This window comes from Triturus cristatus, chromosome 3_2, assembly GCF_964204655.1.
Source record: "Triturus cristatus chromosome 3_2, aTriCri1.1, whole genome shotgun sequence".
Classification (NCBI taxonomy): domain Eukaryota; kingdom Metazoa; phylum Chordata; class Amphibia; order Caudata; family Salamandridae; genus Triturus; species Triturus cristatus.
Window position 1 is genome coordinate 971,355,250 of NC_140584.1, and position 19,135 is coordinate 971,374,384.

Below are 19,135 nucleotides of genomic sequence, written 5' to 3' on the forward strand. Positions count from 1 at the left end.
CATACCCCGGGACCCCGGTCACCTCTTGCATAGCACACGACCCCGACCAGTGGGGAAGTTGTGCTTTGGCCCATTTCTGAGCCAACCTTGAAGCAGCATCCGTGCCAAAGCTCAGCTCCCTAGTCCGCTCCGGTGGCCCGTGGGAGCTCTTTTACGCACTCCATTTTGCTGCCTTCTGCGGTCCCTTGTCTCTCGACTTGTGGGCCCTGACGGAGGACAATCTACTTTTCCAAGAGTTCCCCTGGTTGCTCCAGGCCTGCTCTACGCTCCCTGTAAAGGAGAGCACCCTCAGACCTCGTGGGTCTGCACCAGCAGCTGCTTTGTACATCTTGCGTGGGTTGCGGTTGCCAATGCTTAGTTGATCCAATCGGGACACTAACACCGCAGCGACCCTCATCTGACGTGGGACAGTCGCCCTCCAGAAGCTGGCCTTCCTTGAAGCCTCCCGGAGCCCGTGACTGCAGAGCCCAGCTGTACCTTTCTCACCTGAAGCACCCGACATCCACGAGCTCCTTCCTGTGAGCTCCCTGGTCACTGTGCCGTGACCCAGACTCTGTCCCCTCTGCTTTCAGGTCCTTCTCTTCATTTCCTACATCTTTAATCTTCACGACTTCAGCGACGCTTTCAGCTAGCAGCAGTTTGGACTACTTTTCCATTGAAAATCAGCCCGCGACCCGACACCAGAATCGACCTATGCACCCGGCTTCCCTGGGGCAGGTAACAGTGGTACTTCGGTACTCCCGTGGTGGTGGGCTCTCCAAAGCCTTAAGTCTCAAGTCTTAACTTTGTACTACTGCTAGAAGTGTCAGATAACTTTAAATATTCAACCGCGACATTCTCCATAGGCTAACATTGAGATCCCGACAGCAGCTTCTCGCACTGCACACGCCTCCCGTGGGTCCCCTTCCTCATAACTGTGGGTGGATTCTGAAGGGGCAAGCGATCCTGAATGCCCTAGGCATTGCCTGTAGAATTGTCGTGGTTCTTATACCACTATTTTAGTATATGGTTTGGTCCCCCCCGGGGCCCATTGTTTTCTGTGCTATTTATTGTGTTTATAAATGCTTGTTTGAGGTGTAACTTTGTCACTAGTCACATAAAGTGTCTGTGGGATTCTACTTAGAATAAATACATATATTTTATATATATACCTGTGTGGGCTACTCTTTCATTTGGTCATTCAAGAGGTTATTATGGTAAAACAATAAGCTTAACACTCCTTCAAGACTTAGCCTGAAGGCTGCTCTCCACAGCTACCACTAGGATAGCTTTCTTTAAAGGTTGTCTTAAACCTATCATCAATAAGAGTCGAATTGGACTGGTGCAAGGTGTCCCTATAACTAGGAACAACATATGCCAGGCCAACGTCTCACAGTGGTGCAGTCCCGTCACCGACATCGTGCGGGGACAAGCCTCGCAAGACTTGAAACCGGGCATCCCTATTCACCAGGAGTCAAAGACTCAAAAGAACAGAGACAAAAAGTCCCAAAAACTCAGTCAAAAATTGACTGGGGGTACCGCTCTCTCCGGATCTGCGCTTGCTGGCGCAAAAAAAGAAAAAACTGACGACAGCGCGCGAGGGCGGCGTCTAAGCAGCTGCCATGACATCATCCCAGAGATCATGACGCCTACAACGGACTAGAGCTGCACGATGCCACCTTCCGACGCGCAGTGGTACTGCGGACGAAAACTTTCCGGATCCAGTCTGATGTCTGGAGGTAATTCTAAAGTACGGAATCTATCACTAACGTGTCTCTTTCAGATATTGCATATACTGACAGGGCATGGAACGACCACAGTTAACATTTATTTCCAAACAAGTACATTTGCGTCTTAAGCCTTCCTAGTGGATTGGTCCCCCCTCAAACATACACTGGGAATAGTTACACATCATAAACTTTGTTTCATTCGTATTGTGAAAATCTTTCATATGGCTCCCATACCACTGCTGCAGACTGATTCAGTGTAACAAAAAACTTTCTTGGTGCTATGTCTCACCATATTCCATGGATTCAGAGGGAAAGGAAATACACTGTTTTAGTACTATTACACTTGATAGCTCTCCTTATGGCCTTGCACTTGATATAGTACACTTTAAATGTCAATCAAGCCCAAGTGGGCTAATCCATTGCTTCATGGTGTTCTGAACGTAGAGGGATACACGAAGGGGATACACGAAGGCCATACACTCAATACTGGAGCTCTGTCTGTAACAGTCATGCCAAAGGTGGCTACTCCACCCTGGGAAAAATATCACTGGGCCTTTTCCACAGGAATTTAAATTGATCTCCAACCATGTGCCAAGTCTACATGGACTTGAGTCCGTTTTCAATGTTGTGGGTAATTGAATAACATTGGTGTATTTATGTACCGGTAAAACAAACACTACATGATTATGGAGCCTGATGCTCCAGAAAAGCGTCGGGCTGTTTGCTGGCTTAATGAAGGATAATTAAATATTGTGCTGAATATTGCATTGAGTCTGTGCGTCTCTTTTTCCTTTTCCCTGCATGGGGTGTGTTCTGATAAGGGATTGGATTTTGAATACAGATATACATATATATATATATATATACACAAGAAAGAAGTGACTCAAACAGATAGATTCACCAAAGAACAAAAATATATTTCCACTACAACGTTTCAGCTTCCGCCTTCCTCAGGTAGTACAAGATGGTTTGCTCTGTGGCTGCACAGATGACAGCTGAATTTTCAAAAAGCATCATGAGTGAAGATTCCATTTGGAATGTGCTTACCAACTTTGCAAGAGTTATCCTTAAATCCAACAATTTTACATTCAATGGAAAACACTATCTGCAGATACAAGGGACTTCCATGGGTACTCGGATGGCTCCATCCTATGCAAATATCTTCATGGGCAAACTAGAGAACTGTATACTTGCTACTTCCAGCATCAAACCACTGGTATGGCTACGATACATTGATGACATATTTATAATATGGAATTCCGGAAGTAGAACATTGGAACAATTTACAGCTTATATCAACAATATCCATCCTACCATCAAATTTACCAGCAGCAATACTAAACAGAATCCTCATCTCCCTTTTCTGGATGTGCTACTCACCATTCATGAACACAAAATTACAACTGATCTGTACCACAAGCCTACAGATGCTCATTTGTATCTAAACTGGACTTCATGTCACCCACACCACACTAAACTGAGCATCATCTACAGCCAAGCACTCAGAATAAGACGCATCTGCAGCAATGAGGAAACCTGTAAAGACCATCTACAGGAGCTTGCTACATTATTTAAAAGGCGAGGCTATCCTCTGCATATCATACAGCAACAAATTGACAAGTCTTTGCAGATACCCAGAGAAGCACTTATTTCGAATACCAACGGCAGAAACAAAAGTGACAGAACTCCATTTGTAGTGGACTATCATCCATCAGCTCCTAACTACAGAAATATAATGCAAAAAACATTTCCCTTACTGTCCACTTGTGAAAAATTGCAAAAGGTTTTTCCAAAACCACCAGTCATTGCTTACCGCAGAGCTCCAAATTTACGATCTCTTATTGTGAGAGCTGAACTCAAGCAAGCTGTAACAAATGCAGGGGTTCATTGCTGTGACTCTAAAAGGTGCATCACGTGTGAATATCTTTTACAAACATCATCTGCAACTAGTTCTGTTACGAGAAGGACCTATGCAATAAGGCAGCATCTTACATGTCGCTCAACATGCATTATTTATGTGATTCAGTGCCAACGACAAAGCTGTAAAAAGCAATATGTAGGCCAAACAGTGAATGACCTCCGTACACGATTCAGGAACCACAAATCTGCAATAATTAATAAGAAAATTGACCAGCCTGTAGCCAATCATTTTAACCTTGTGGATCATTCACTATCAGATTTGAAGATTTTCCCCGTGGAACATGTTTCAAAGGAAGAACTACTGGACTCCAGGGAAAACTTCTGGATGTACCGTTTAAAATCACTGCATCCAGATGGACTGAACATTACTGACAACACAACCTGATTACTGCATATCTCAAGAGCTCTCTGGACTGCATTGATTCCACATTCCAAATGGAATCTTCACTCATGATGCTTTTTGAAAATTCAGCTGTCATCTGTGCAGCCACAGAGCAAACCATCTTGTACTACCTGAGGAAGGCGGAAGCTGAAACGTTGTAGTGGAAATATATTTTTGTTCTTTGGTGAATCTATCTGTTTGAGTCACTTCTTTCTTGGATATTTTATTTCTTTGTGACTCATTGTATCCTTTGGGATCCAGATTTTTGCCCTGGCTGGCTGTTGTTTTCTTGTGATCCTTCATCTTCAAGTATATATATATACACATATATATATATATATATATATATACACACACACACACACACACACATACAGACATATATACACACTGTAAGAAAGTGGCTCTGTATATGCTGTTCCCAAATAGGTACAGGGTGCACAGAGTCCACAGTCCCCAGAGGTTTGGCAGAGGCTAAAGTTAGATATAACCTTACTCTCTAAAGTGGTAGCTAGCTCGAGCAGTAAGGCAGTATCAGAGGACAGTGTAAAGCATTTGTTGTACACACTCAGTCAGCAAATGGTCTCACACACTCAAGAACTGAACTCTAGGCCAATGGTTTTGTATATAAAAATACATTGTGGTTTTATTTTAGAACCAATAGGTATCAAAATATACTTTCTCAGAATGAGATGCTTTAGTTAAATACTTTCAATAGGCGATAGACTTTTGAATGCAATAGGTACAGGGATCTCTCCTGATAATAGGTGAATAATTTCGTTATTCGGCTGATTTTAGGTGAATATTTTAAATTTTCAAAACTCGACACTTAAAAGAATTTCCAAGTGAAACCAGTCAATGTTACCCTATGGAGGAAAAGTGAGTTATCGACTTTTGGGTAAGTACTCGACTGGCAGAGTTAAGGTTCTGGGCATAGACTCAGGGGTCTCCCAGGGTCAGGTAGGTACAGTAGTTACACCCTCAGCGGCACAGGGGCAGCCGGGTGCAGAGAGAGTTAGGCCCAATGTTACCCTATGGCGGAGAGGGGGCCTTTGGTTGGTGGCTGCTGGAAAGCATGCCACGCGGCTGTGGGAGCTGGGCTCCTGGTCACTTGCTCAGGGCAAATGGGGAAGTAGATTAGGATAGAGGTTGCACTCCCAGGGGCACTCGGACGGCTGGGTGCAGGGTGCTTTTGAGCTGTCGGGCGCTCAATGGATTTCAATGGAGAAGCTCAGTGACGAACAAAGGCTGCAAGCTCGGGGACGAAGATTCTTCAGGTGCGACCACCACTTTGAGGGGTAAGTTGGGAAGCTCTAGGATAGGTAGGCACCCAGGATTTGGGCACAGGGGGTCGCAGGGCACTGGGGTGCCTTTTGGCGTCGGGAAATCTTACCCACTGCTGCTCGCGGTTGGAGGGGTCCATGGTTCTGAGGCTGCAGGGGTCGTCAGGAGCGTCAAGGTGGGTTCTTGGGTGCTGGATTCTGGGTCACAGTTGCCGGGGGGACGTCCTCGTGGTCTTTGTCCACTCAGGCACAGGCCAGGCTTAGCGGGTGCAGAGTGTGCAGGCTTCGTGGTTCCTGGCTGGTGCCAGGGGTTGTTGCTTGTTGTTGAGCAGGACCACTGCTCGTGGGAGTCCCAGTCTTTTTAGAGTCACAAGGCAGTCAGGTCCTCCGGGGTTTTGAGGTTGCTGACCACTGGAGACGCCGGGGTTTAGCAGGAGCAGGTTCGAGGGTCGACAGGCCTGCAGGGCTGGGGCCAAATCAGTTGGTTTCTTCCTCTTGTTAGCAGCTGCACGGCAGGTCTTCTTGTTTCTTGATCTTCTTGCTTGTTTCGGATTCGGGATCTCTGGAAGGAAGGTTCAGGGAGCCCCTAAATACTAAATTTAGGGGCGTTACAGGTAGGTAAAGGGCAGGGACCAATGGGTCCCTTCCCTTGGGTGGGTACACCCCCTATCCTGCCACTCTCCTGTGGGAGGGGGGGCAGTAGCCTAGTCCTGATTGGGCAGGGCTCCCCATCTTCAAGATGGCGAGAGCCCTGAGATGTGCTTCACCTCGCCTCCCCCACCTGAGGGGTGGGGTTGGCAGAGGCTGGCACACCACATTTCCTCCCTTGGGGTTTCCCGTCAGAGTGGGGGTCAGAACCGGTGGGGGCCAGTTGCTGAGTACAGCAAGTGGCCTGGAGAAGCTCACAAAGGCGTGAAGCTTCCCCTGCCCATCCTGGGGGAGAAGGCCTTGCACCTCGCCCAGGATGTGCATTGTTGCAGGCCCAGGAGAGCGGATGGCTCTCTACCCAGGGGTCCAGCAATATGTCTGCTGTGTGGCAGCCTAAGCAGCCCCTCAGACAGGATGTGGATTGTAGGTAAGGTTCAGGGGGCAACTCTAAGTTGCCCTCTGTCGTGCATCTTACATTAAATCCCACACTGGCATCAGTGTGGGTTTAATGTGCTGAGAAGTTTGATACCAAACTTCTCAGTCTTCAGTGGAGCCATCATGGTGCTGTGGAGTTCGTATTGACGACCTCCCAGCACCATATACTCTTAATGCAAGCACTGCACTTAGTGCCCAGGAATGGACCTGGGTACTGTGGGGGCACAGGGCTCATGCACCTGTACCCACACCACTGGCATAGGGCACCCAGCTAGAGGGGTGACTGAGGTTTGCTAGGGCAGTGTGTGTTGTGGGCATGGCACACAGGGATGTGTATAGAAAGGTTGAAGGTGCACTCCTTTATAAATCTCACAGTTTTCAACCTGTGGGTGTTAAATAATTGGTGCTACTGTACTACATCCGCTGTCAAATCGGATGTATAAGTAATAGAGACAGTAAATATAGCAGGAAGACCTGCTAGTACCACGCACTATTCCCTGTTTTTTTTCTCCAAAACCCTATTGGTAAATGAAGATAAACAAGGCTAAACGTATATATGAACTGTCATTGTATTCAGTTTATACAAAAATGAATAAGTCCATGTCAAATAATAACATTCATGATACAGGAACAATATTACTGTGCTTGGAAATGCATGACATTAATCACTCTTAATGATGCAAAGGACTCAATAAACAATATTAGGTAGTCCAAGAACATAGTAATACAACTCTTCATCTGTGTTTAGCGTGCGGCCTGATGCATTTCGGGACAGAAGAGTCCCTTCCTCAGGGGCAAACCTATAATAAATATCCTGAAATTACTCATGATATCAAACTGTAGTAGGTGGAATATATTAACTCAACAGCAAATAGCGGAAAAGCCAAGGTCAAGGAGGAGTGTGCACAACACTGAATATCTGCGCCAGTGAGTCAAAGAGGATATAGGTCAGAAAATCACCGAAAGAGTGCTCTTGTGAAGTGCAACAAACAATAGATGGGGTCATAAGTGTGGAAAACTGAACTAGATAAATCCGGATGGTGAACATCTCAGTGTACTCATCATGAGGAAAGAACCCCATTTAGTGAAGACGGTCCTAAAGAAAAACAACTCACCATAACACGAAATGCAGTCAGCACATAATATGCAGGGCATTCAAGAATGGAACGTAATCACTGTAAACAAAAACATAGTACATGATGCCCGGATACAAAAACATAGAAACTAAGTATTTAGCAAACCTAAGTGCGAAGAATTCAACGAAGCTCACCTCAAGAACAGCTATATGTATTATATGTAATGCACGCTGCGTGTAGATCAAAATATGGTAGCTTGAGAAACTGGGCCTGCGAATGAAGTGAACAGAGGTGGAGTGCTGAAAGCACTCGATACTACAAACGAGAGTGAAAAATACAAAAAAGTCTAAGGGTCTTACCGAAAAAGTGCTCAATAAATCGGGAATAATCCTCGTCTGACTGAGACTCTGTGGGAAGTCAGCATATAACGATATGCGGAACAGTTTAAAAAGCACGGGGGAACATGGAAGAGGCCTGTGTCACGTGGTGCATGTCAAAACAAACGATGTACTATCAGTAGTTCCATGGGGGATATCGGAACTACTCATGAATATACTAATGAGGAATGAATGCTAGAATAGTGTTAAAAAAAAAAAAATCGGTAATCGAAAGATACAAAAAAATAATGGCAAACAGGAAGCGCGGAAACATACTTCCTTATTTAGAAAAAATAAACTCGGGGAAGCATGACAAAATTCGTGACCCATTTTCGGAGTGTAAATAGAAAAAATAGATAAAGGACTAGCTGTGGTTCCAGCGTTCATCAGTGGAATAGTCAGATAAACACCAGGAACAATGTCAAGTGGTAGACCGATAATGGTGGTTATGTAGCGAACAAGGAATGCATAAAAATAGTATGATGGAAACAATAACAAGAAAAGCCTGGATATAATAATGAGGGGTAAACACGACGACGGAACTTGAAAAGGTGTAAATCCTAAGGATGACCAAAAAATTGGAGAATGTGAGGAGCTGAAGAAGAATACAAGAAGCCATCACCATAGGGACATGAGATATAAATGTTATATCAATGAGCATTGACATAACGGTGGTGTGTTACCACATTAAATCTGCTTGACACAAAACAGCACATATTTATCACCATGAAAACATTATGAAGGAATATTGTGGCAATGATCCTAGACACAACAATGGTGTGTTATCACAGTGACTGTGCTTCATAGGAAACAACTCCTGTCTAATCGATCATTTACCCCAAAGGGCATCATAGTGTTTAGGTTTTTAATCCAATACATCTCTCTTTGGAGAAGTTTTTTAGTCATGTCTACCCCAGGGTATGTTGTCAAGGATTCCACAATTTGAAACCTAAGTTGAGAGATGACGTGTCTAGGATCATCTCAATGTGTTGCTATGGATGACATGGAGCTATGATTTCTGATTTTACTTTTATGCTCCGTTATCCTGATTTTTAATTTTCTCTGTTTTACCCACATAGGCTTTGCCACATGGGTATTTACTGCAATATATTACATTTTTAGAATTGCAGTCACTAGTGTGTTTAAGATTTATTTTTTTGCCGGTTGATGGGTGAGTAAGAACATTGCCGATGATCACGTTATTGCAGTGGATGCAATTGTTACATTTGGTAGTGCCTTTGTACTCAACAGAAGTTTTTGGTTGTGAGGGAGATGACAATAATGATCATAAGTTGTTAGCCCTTGTGTTTGCATAGAGAGGTTTCTTTGCGAAGATGCCATTAAAATCAGTTTCATTTTCTAACATTTCCCATCTTGAGTTAATAAATTTTTTCACTGATTTTGAAGATGTAGAGTACTTTGATACAAAGACCATTCTGTCCTCCCGCAGTCTACTTTGTGGTAGTTGTAAATCACGTCGATCTTTCTTTTGTGCTTGTTTCAGACAGTTTTCAAGAATATTGTCTGGATAACCTCGCGCTTTAAAGCGTTTTATGTATTGGTGTTCCTTCTCTATTGTGGTGTTGAGATTTGTGTATATTCTCCGCACTCGAATGAACTGTGAAAAATGAAGGTTCTTAAGTAGACTCTTAGGGTGGAAACTGGTGTAGGCAAGTGTGCTGTTACGGTCTGTCGGTTTTTGGTATACTGCTGTTTCGAATTTCTGTTTGTCTATGGATTTGGTGATGAGTACATCAAGAAAATGAATACTGTGGTCCTGAATATTGTAAGTAAATTGAATCCTTGGGTCGAATGTATTAAGGATGTCTATCATAGTCATAGGTTTGGTGCTGGTGTCTGTCCATAAGATGAAGATGTCGTCAATGTATCTACAATACATTTGAATATTCTGCCACCAGTCTGGGTTTATTATGATATTTTCTTGTTCAAAAAGAGCCATAAATGTGTTAGCATATGCTGGGGCTCCAGAAAAGCCCATGGAAGTGCCAGTAAGTTGGGCATAAAATAAATCCTGCCATTCAAAATAACTGTGGTTAAGGCAAAATTTCAATCGTTTTATGATAAACAGTTTTTCCATGTCTATGTCCTCTGTGCGTAATAATGCCCACTCGACTGCTTCAAGGCCAGCTTGGTGTGGTATAAACCTGTATAAAGCAGTAACATCTATTGTGCAAAGCACAATGTCTGAAATGTCCGTTCCACCAATCGCTTCCAAATTTTGTAGAAAATGTGTTGTATCCTTCACATATGTTCTCCATTTCTGTACAAATCTTTGCATGTGGTGGTCCAAAAATTTCCCTAGGGGATCAAATATTGATCCACATCCTGACACAATTGGACGAAATGGTGGGTCCATAGCATCTTTGTGTATCTTAGGGATCATGTACAGTTTTGGTCTTCTCTGGTTTTTTGTAGTAAGTTTCGGTTTGGTCAGTGATCCACTCTTGGTCTGCAGCTTCATTCAATATTTCAGTGAGCATGTTTTGGAATTGTGCTGTCGGGTCATCCGTGAGCTGGCTCCCTCTTGTTGCCTCTGGTTAGAAACCCCTACAGTGCATATATCTTGGCGCCCATATATACTCTGCAGGGATTACTGCACAGTATGTACGCGCGCCAAGGGGTATGCACTGCAGAGTGATATGCAGGGGTTTCCAAAGTACAGAAACCACTGCATACCACTTGGCGGTGGCGCCCTTAAAATTTTGCAGTAATCACTGCAGAGTACATAAGGGCACAGAGGGATACATGTCTGCGCTATTTTCTTAGTGCAAAATGCATACCCGCATTCACTACTGCACGCAAGGGAGCATTTTGCGCTAAGAAAATAGTGCAAAACGCCCTTCTACCCAGTTGTTAAAATCCGCGGAATCTCATTGAATTTTAATGCAATTCATCAGAATTCCGCTGAATCAAATCCTCCCCAACCCTAATATAAAGCAGATCTATCATCTTTTTCCAGAAATTACCAATAAGTCAAATGTATATTTCAATAAATACTTAAAAAATATTTAATAAAGCATTGTTGAACTACAAGTCTCTCTCTTATTACACAGTTTTGAAGTCAAGCCTAGGCATAATGCGCTGCCTCTTCGATAAAGGCTGTATTTACTCTGTGGACTTATAGTCGCCCATTACCTTTTTATTCGTCCCTTCGATTGTAGTTCAAAAATGCTTGCTTGCTAGTGGTTAATCCTTCTACTTTGTCCCTCCTTTTTGTGTTTTGTTTCCTCCCACAGAACCCCGGCCAATCACTGCTAACATTACGCTTCTGTGTTTATGCGTTTTTGGGGGACTTTTTTTTCATTGATTTCTGCTCATGTCACTGTTTTTCAGTCTTCGGCGGATTAGCTTTGGCACCCATCACTTAATCTCCCCATCCCATTAAAATACCGAGATGAAATGTCAGACGCTGTTTTCGAAGTTGCCTCTTTAATTTTCTCTGACTTCAAAGTGCAAGGATTGGCCCCAAACTCTTTGCTTCGCTGCTTGTTGCTTACGCGAGCCTCGGTCAGCAGGCCTTCAGCAGCCCAACCTTGAAGTACAGATGACGGCAAAGCTTGGGCAACTCCTGTAGCATTTTCTCTGACGCTTGTTTATACAATGTGAACTTGAGCTACCCAACGGTGTTGGTGTTTTACATGAGCACTAGTTACATTACACTATGTCAGATTAACTTTTGGGGGCATTTTTATACCGCACAAACTCGACTGACCTAAGGTATTGAAGCGCTTTACAAAAGCACAAGTTATATTATACAAGATCTTGTTAATGTCTTAATGTTTAGGTGTGCTGAGATGAAGTGATGGCGCCCCTGTTCATTCATTATTTCCCCTGTACCTGGCAAATGGAAGCCTTCTCACATGTCACTGAATGCACCCCCCACTTCCTGTCATCCACCTCCTTCTCTCAGAGCCCTAATTTCAAAGCACATTCACAGCAGCTCCTCAGGGACTGAGAGACATTTTTATTTTATAATGTGAACTCAAATGACCCGAAGGTATTGGAGCACTTTGCAAAAGCACCAGTTACTTTAGTTCAGGTTGATTTTTTTAGGTTTTTATGTGCGCTGAGATTAAGTGGTGCCAACACCGTCCCTGTTTATTCATTATTTCCCCTCTAACTGACAAATGGGATCATTTTGTTTTTGTTGCTATGTCCAGAGATCCTATGACCCAGGGGGCTGGGACAGAGGGCAGGGTCTGGGGCTTGCTGGTAAATGGGCGAGCAGTGTATTGAATGGAAAATTCCGGAGAAGGGTGCCTGGTGAATAGAGGCCTGGGCGAGGAGGGATGTGATGTCTCCGCCAGTGAAAAGTACTTCACTGCTTTTATTCATAGGCTGTTCAATACTCTAGTGATACAGTCGCACAGTCGCACACAGAATGTTATAGTGCCGTTGACTTGCATCAAGCCACTTGTGTTTGTCTGTGTGTTAAAAGACCATAGAATGGGTCTATAAATATTTCCTGAGGAAAGCATGTATTCCTGAATCACACTGATCACATTGCATGACCCAGTGTGTAGTCCTTGAATTGCTCAGCAATTCCTGGCGGTACAGCACCCAGGATAATGTGCTGCATGACTAAACACTTTTAAGGTCCCAAAGGCTAAACATATTTGCATTGCCAATGCTAGCCATTATTCCATTTAGGGGTGAAAAATGTGAAAATAAATATTTAAAGATACATTCTTTTTTCTTTAAGGAAAAAAAAAATGCCTGTGTCTACCTTTTAACACTTGACACCCCTTCAAATGCAGTAGTAAAATAACCACATCACGGTCTTGAATTTTATGTGATACATCTGCAACAAATAAATTCCAACCATACAACCAGCATCTAGGTGGCAAGGCAATCCAAGCTGTAGAGCAAAAGGTCCAGCCTGGGAAACACCACTTACAAAATATAGTAAGTTATTTTCGGGTCATAGTTTTAATGACGCATTTTTTTCCTAGTGTTACGGGATAGTGGGGGTTTTGTAGATGTCTCTACAAACTCTCTCTCCCCCCCCCACAACATTAAAATGTTGGTGATGTCCCTGCCCCTTCTAGGGACCTGTAGGAGGAGGAAGAGGGGTAGAGGGAGAGGGAGTGAGAGAGGGAAAAAGAGAGAGGGCGAGCGAAAGAGGGATACCCGGAACGAGGAAAAAAACGAGATAATGAGAATTCCCCACCATGTTGGGATTGCAGGGGGAGGCCCATGGCCCCCACAAGCTCCCCTGCTTGTACCCATCGCAGGTGAAGCATGAGCCGGCATTGCTCCAACCCCTTGAGAACAGTTTTGTTTTCCTCCCGCGGGGTGGGGATAATCAAAGCATTTCCGTACCTGTGTGAAATACTTTGTTCTCCCACCAGGCGGGAGCAGCTTTGTGCTCACGACCTGTGGGGGAACTTTACATTTTCCCTGCCTGCACTCGTGGCCAGGAAAACAAAAGGTGTCCAGGGGGTTTGAGAACCCGGTCACTGAGTTGCCCCAGGGAATGGGGTCCCCAGGGCCATTGCATGGCTCAAGGAGATGGAACATGCTTCTTCTGGCCCATGGAGAGGGGCACGTGGCACTCCTCCCCTTGAATTAAATGTCAGCCACAGGGGGTAGGGGCCCCGTGGCTTCCTGGAGACTTGGGAAGGGGAGGCAACAATGCCCCTCCTCTTTAAGATATCTGCCCTAGTGAGATGGGGTCCCCAAGGAGGCTTATGGGTGGAGGGGGCACCTGTGTGGTAAAGGGGGTTAAAGGTGCATGAGTCTGCATTATTTTTGTTTTTTAAATTGCCACAGATTTGTGGATTCTCAGTGAATTTGCAGCAAAACTTAAAAAAATTAAAAATTTGGCCCCAGACCCCTCTGGGACACCATCACCAGGCCTAGGGTGGGGACAGTTATCCCTACCCTGTCTCCTTATGTCTTAATTTTTTTCGTTTCTTTATGACTCTATATTCAGATGGCTGCCACCACTTCCTGGATGAGGTGGTGGCAGCCAATCAAATTGGTTGGCTCTGCAGATCCTCAGTGGTGTGATATATACATTCTTTTTAACCTTAATTTTTCCCAAACTAAACTACTGAACGGATTTACACCAAAACACAAAAAAGCCCTCCTTCTAGATCAAGAACTAGCTTTTTGCTACATTTGGTGTAAATGCTTTCAGCAGTTTGTGCTTTAGCTGTGTCAGAAGTTCCTATGTTTTGGGACCCCCCCGCACATTTTTCTCACCCCCGCTTGATGGATCACTATGGAAACACAATACTAATATATATATATATATATATTCACTGAAAAAACCATAGGTTTCAGGGGTGTTATAGTTAGCTGGACTTTTCACTAGTACAAAACCATTGAAATTCCCCCGTTATTGTGAGTTCAGCTAACTATAACTCGCGTGCCCGCAATGCACTGCTGATGACGTCACATATTACATCACTCATGACATGGTCAGTGACATCACTCATGACATCACTGATGACATCTCAAATGACATCCCTGATGACATCACTGATGACATCATCCAGTGAATGTCTGTTTTTCTGAAAATTAAATATGTTTTATATATGTATATCTAAATAATGATGGAAGAATAAATGGGTATATAAGTGTCTAAATGGATGATTTGTTTTTGCAAAATTGATTGTGTAACTGACTGATTAAGTGTATCATAGTGAATACATGGCTTAGTGAGTAATGTTTAAATATGTAAATATCTGTATCAGTCTCTCACTTTGTGTATAAGTGGCTGCATGGGTTGGTGAGTAGCTACATGGGTGTCTATATAGGTTATTAGTTGGTTTTTTGAGTATCAGTCTGAGTGTCTGCATGGTTCGGTGGGGGGTATTATGTAGTGCATAGGTGCATGAATGAGTGACTCACTGTTTGTATGTGTTGAAGACAGCATGTGTGCAGGACTGTATGGGTGGATGAGTGTGTGTATGGGTGTGTTAGTGAGTGAATGACTGTCTCAATAGTGTCTTTATGAGTAACTACATATGTTTTAAACTAGTATATGTGACTATTGGTGTATATAAGTGAGTATATGTGAGAGTGAGAGATTGAAAGAGTTCCTGTATGAATAAGTATGTGTTTCTATAAGTGATTGTTTAAAAGACTAAGTATGTGTAAGTTTCCGTAGAAGTAAGTGTGGTGGTGTGTGTGTATAACTGTATATGCAAGTAAATGTATGTTTGATTCTTTATTAGCATGAGTGACTATGTGTGTGAGTAACTCTATGGATGAGTGGCATTGTGTAACAGGATGTATAGGTGTATGAGTACATATGATGAGTGAGTACATGTATGAGTGACTGTATAGGACTGTTGGTGAATGAGTGGATGTGTATGTGGATCTTGGAATTACTGAAGAGGTTGTTGTAACTGGTATTGGTATGTCCATTGTTTTGAAAAGTTTAGTCTCTATTTTTGAATGTGTGTATCAAAGGTTATATTAGGGTGAGAAGAGGTCTGCCACTCTATCACAAGGATGATGTCATCAGTGATGTCATCAGTGATGTCATTTGAGATGTCATCAGTGATGTCACTGACCATGTCATAAGTGATGTAATATGTGACGTCATCAGCAGTGCATTGCGGGCGCGCGAGTTATAGTTAGCTGAACTAACTATAACGGGGGAATTTCAATGGTCCAGCTAACTATAACACCCCTGAAACCTATGGTTTTTTCAGTGAATTTCTGAGGTTTTTTAAATGCTAATTCCTAACTATAACGTGCCTGAAACCTATGGTTTTTTCTGTGAATTTCAAAGGTTTTTTAAATTCTAATTTCTAACTATGCCTACAGAGATAGGACATGTGAAGAAAGAAGAAAAAATGCACAGAAAGAAAAAAAAGAAGTGCAGAAAGAAGCAACAGAAGTCCTCAAAGACGAAGAAAAGTGCAGGAAGAAGGATAACGTGCAGAAAGAACAAAAAGAAGAGCAGAAAGAATCCTTGTTGCAAAATCATCCTGTACCCTCAACTTTTTCAGACGGATACTGGTGGTAACTGAGTCTGACTAACCAGTCCTAGAGCCAGTGCTATGTTAAAAGACACTTAGAATACAGTGAAAACACCTACATACACTAGGGAACATTTTACGTTGGGGTCCCCCTGTGATTAGCATGACCTCCTCTGTAAGCCCCTAGTATATAATAGGGCAGGGGGTTAAAACTACCTCTTAAAACAGGCCACAAGGCGTTTTTGCACACGTTAACTCAGGCCCCGTCCCCTCCCTTCACCACTGTGTAAACACGCCCTGTGTCCGTTTTTAGTTGGGAGATTAAGTTCATTTGAATCCTGAGGGTACCTAGAGTCCAACTAGCCCACTAGGTACCTCCAGTAAGTGCCACAGAGCTGCGTTGCAGAGAGGTGTAAAAAGTGGCACGGCCTGGACCACCTCTCTGCAATGCAGCTCAGTGGCGCTTACTGGAAGCACTTGGTGGGCTAGTTAGCCCACAGGGGCCCTCAGTATTGAAGGGAAATTATATCCCCAATTTAAAACGTGCCATAGTGCGTGTTTGCACTTCAGCATTAATCATAATTGCGTGTTTGCACTTCAGCATTAATCATAATTTCTATGGCAAAATGAACCCCCTCATTGTGTTCCTTTTTAAATTAAATGTTTTAAGTGTTACCAGTTTATTCCAATCAAGATGGCTTCAGGTGTGCCATACTTTTGTCATAATGAAGACAGTAAGCGCCCTAGTTGTTTTTAAGAACATTCTGGGACATTCTGTCATTGGGCTATACTTGGGCTACATCTGGGTGATATTTGGGCTACATTTGGGCTCTTTTGTCTCTGGTGGCCACCTTGGGAGACTTATTTGTTATGAAGTTTCCTAATTTCCTTATTTACTGCAGTCTCCTCAGTAGGAAATACTTTCAGTTTTTTACTTTGATTCCATCAAGAAGGCATTCAGATGTGTCACACATTTGCCATAAATTCAGAATGTTAGCACATTTTTTTTGCTCATTAGATCACTGTAGTCAAGCTACTGCTCACCAGGGAAAACTGCTGCTGGTATTGAAAGTGCATGTTTCAGTCTGCATGTCAGAATTTTTTTATGAAATAGAAGAGGATTTGAGAAGTCACTCAAAATGTGCCCTAATTTTTCTTTCTGCAGCACTAATCATACTTTTTATGGAAAAATGAACCCCCTCATTTTGTTCCTTTTTAAATTAAATGTTTTAAGAGTTACCACTTTAATCCAAGCAAGATGGCTTCAGGTGTGCCATTCGTTTATCATAAGTAGGACCGTTAGCGCTCACATGACTGAGAAAGATAATGTGAATTTACAGAAAATAAGCTCTCAGTTTAGCTTATAGATCACCTTCCAAACCTCTGTGGGAAAAGCATGAGAAAATATTTTTCTCTCAATCATGATATCCCAGCAGAAGGCTTTTTCACATGGTGAAATCACCTTCGAACATACCACAATTCCTAAAATGAGTATGGTACCATCAACAAATGACTTATAATGTAACTAAAGTCTTAAAACCTTCTATTAACTGCAATGCTTTTTAATGAGGTGCTATCATGTATATTGGTCCCAAGATGGCTGCCAACACTTCTTGGATGAAGTGCTGACGCCAATCAGATCTCAGGATGAGATGTGTGGTTAGGCTCCGCCCACATATATATATGATTTTCCTTTTGATTTTCTCAGGAACTACTGAACAGATTGACATCAGACCTGCAAAAGGCACTTCCCTGACCTGAGGACTACCTCTCTGCCAAATTTCAAGTAATTCTGTTCAGCCGTTCGGGTTGTACCTTGGACTAAAGGTCCCTATGGAAAATTGCATGGGGAAAACGTGTTTTGGGACCTCCCTTTTTTCTCAGTCCCCGCTTGACGAATCCCCCCCGAGACTTTCAGGGTAGGGGCGGAGCGTAGCGCCCCACCTATTTTGAAAATTTTGCGAGGATTCGTCAACGGGCGCCAAAGTTATTCCAAATAGAATGTTGCGGATTTCCTAGGGAAACACGGTCCTAACTATAACTATCTACTGGCAACCGCCAGTAGATTATATATATATATAAAAAATACCCTTTCAGGCATAGAGTGGTGAATAAATTATGTAAAAAAGAAGCAGAGAACTCTGGGTAGTTGAGGTGAGCAGATCTAGAGTGTCGCTGGTGTTGAGTGCTCTATACAGGAGCTGCTTTCCACCTGAACTTGAGAACTACCCAGAGTTCTCTGCTTCTTTTTTGCATAATTTAATCGTCACTCTATGCCTGAAAGGGTATTTTTTGTTAACTTATACTGGGTGCTCCCTTGTGTCTGGACACAGCTATACCTCTCTGAAGAGCTCTAATTAGAGCGAAACACTGTGTCAGGGGTTGCTTTTACTCATTTCAGGTTGGCTTGGTTGGTATTTACCAAATCAAAGCTTTAATACTGTGCCTGGAGTGGTAAATGGCTTTTGTAATTTTACAGCTCTGCAAGGACAGCACTGTGCTAGTTCTATGCTTAAAGACTTTGCTGTAGAAATGGCAAAAGACTTTGTCCATTTCTATCTCGGCGTGGATAGCACTGTCCTAATCCTATGCTTAAAGACTTTGATAGAAAAGCAGACATTTGAGGTGAGTAGATCTAGAGTGTCGCTGGTGTTGAGTGCTCTATACAGGAGATGCTTTCCACCTAAACTTGAGAACTACCCAGAGTTCTCTGCTTCTTTTTTGCATATATATATATATATAGATATATATATATTTTTTTACGTTAAGGTGCACAATATGCTGTGCTATAAAAACTAATTTCACAGTGAAATGCGAGGTTAAGGGAGCCACTAAGGTCATTTAGATCATAAAACGCTGGTAACAAATGTTACCAATATTCAGCTGAGTAGTACTCGTATTGTCAACCTCAGACCGAAAAGCTAGCCCACTCAGTTGGATTTCAAACTTTGAGGCTACACACATCCCTATGCACCCAGGTGAAGTAATCAATTAGTTTCTTCACTGTTTTCATTCAGAAAAGATTGAAAAGTTCTAATTTGGAATATAGCTCAACTATAAGAATGAAGAACTCAAATTTAATGAAAGCATGGAATAACAAATGCATCACTTAGTGACAGTGTGAGAAACAAAAAAATGTAACATAGAATGTGGACCCAGACATCCTATTTTTATTTGTTTAAACTCCACATTATCTTACATTTTGCAGATTACAGCATCTACTTGCCTACTCAAGCCAATCTAGCCTTTTACTTTTCTTGTTATATTTCCTGCTATAAAAACCTAGGGCCCAATAAGAAGCTATTCATTCTGCAAATAAAACCAGTCACAAATCTCATACAGAAACT

General features: G+C 42.8%; 1 protein-coding gene across 12 annotated transcripts in view; it reads right to left on the reverse strand.

Moving 5' to 3' along the window:
• The window catches only part of NF1 (neurofibromin 1), a 1,956,660-nt gene that overhangs the window by 936,409 nt on the left and 1,001,116 nt on the right, over positions 1–19,135 (reverse strand). The window lies entirely within an intron of this gene.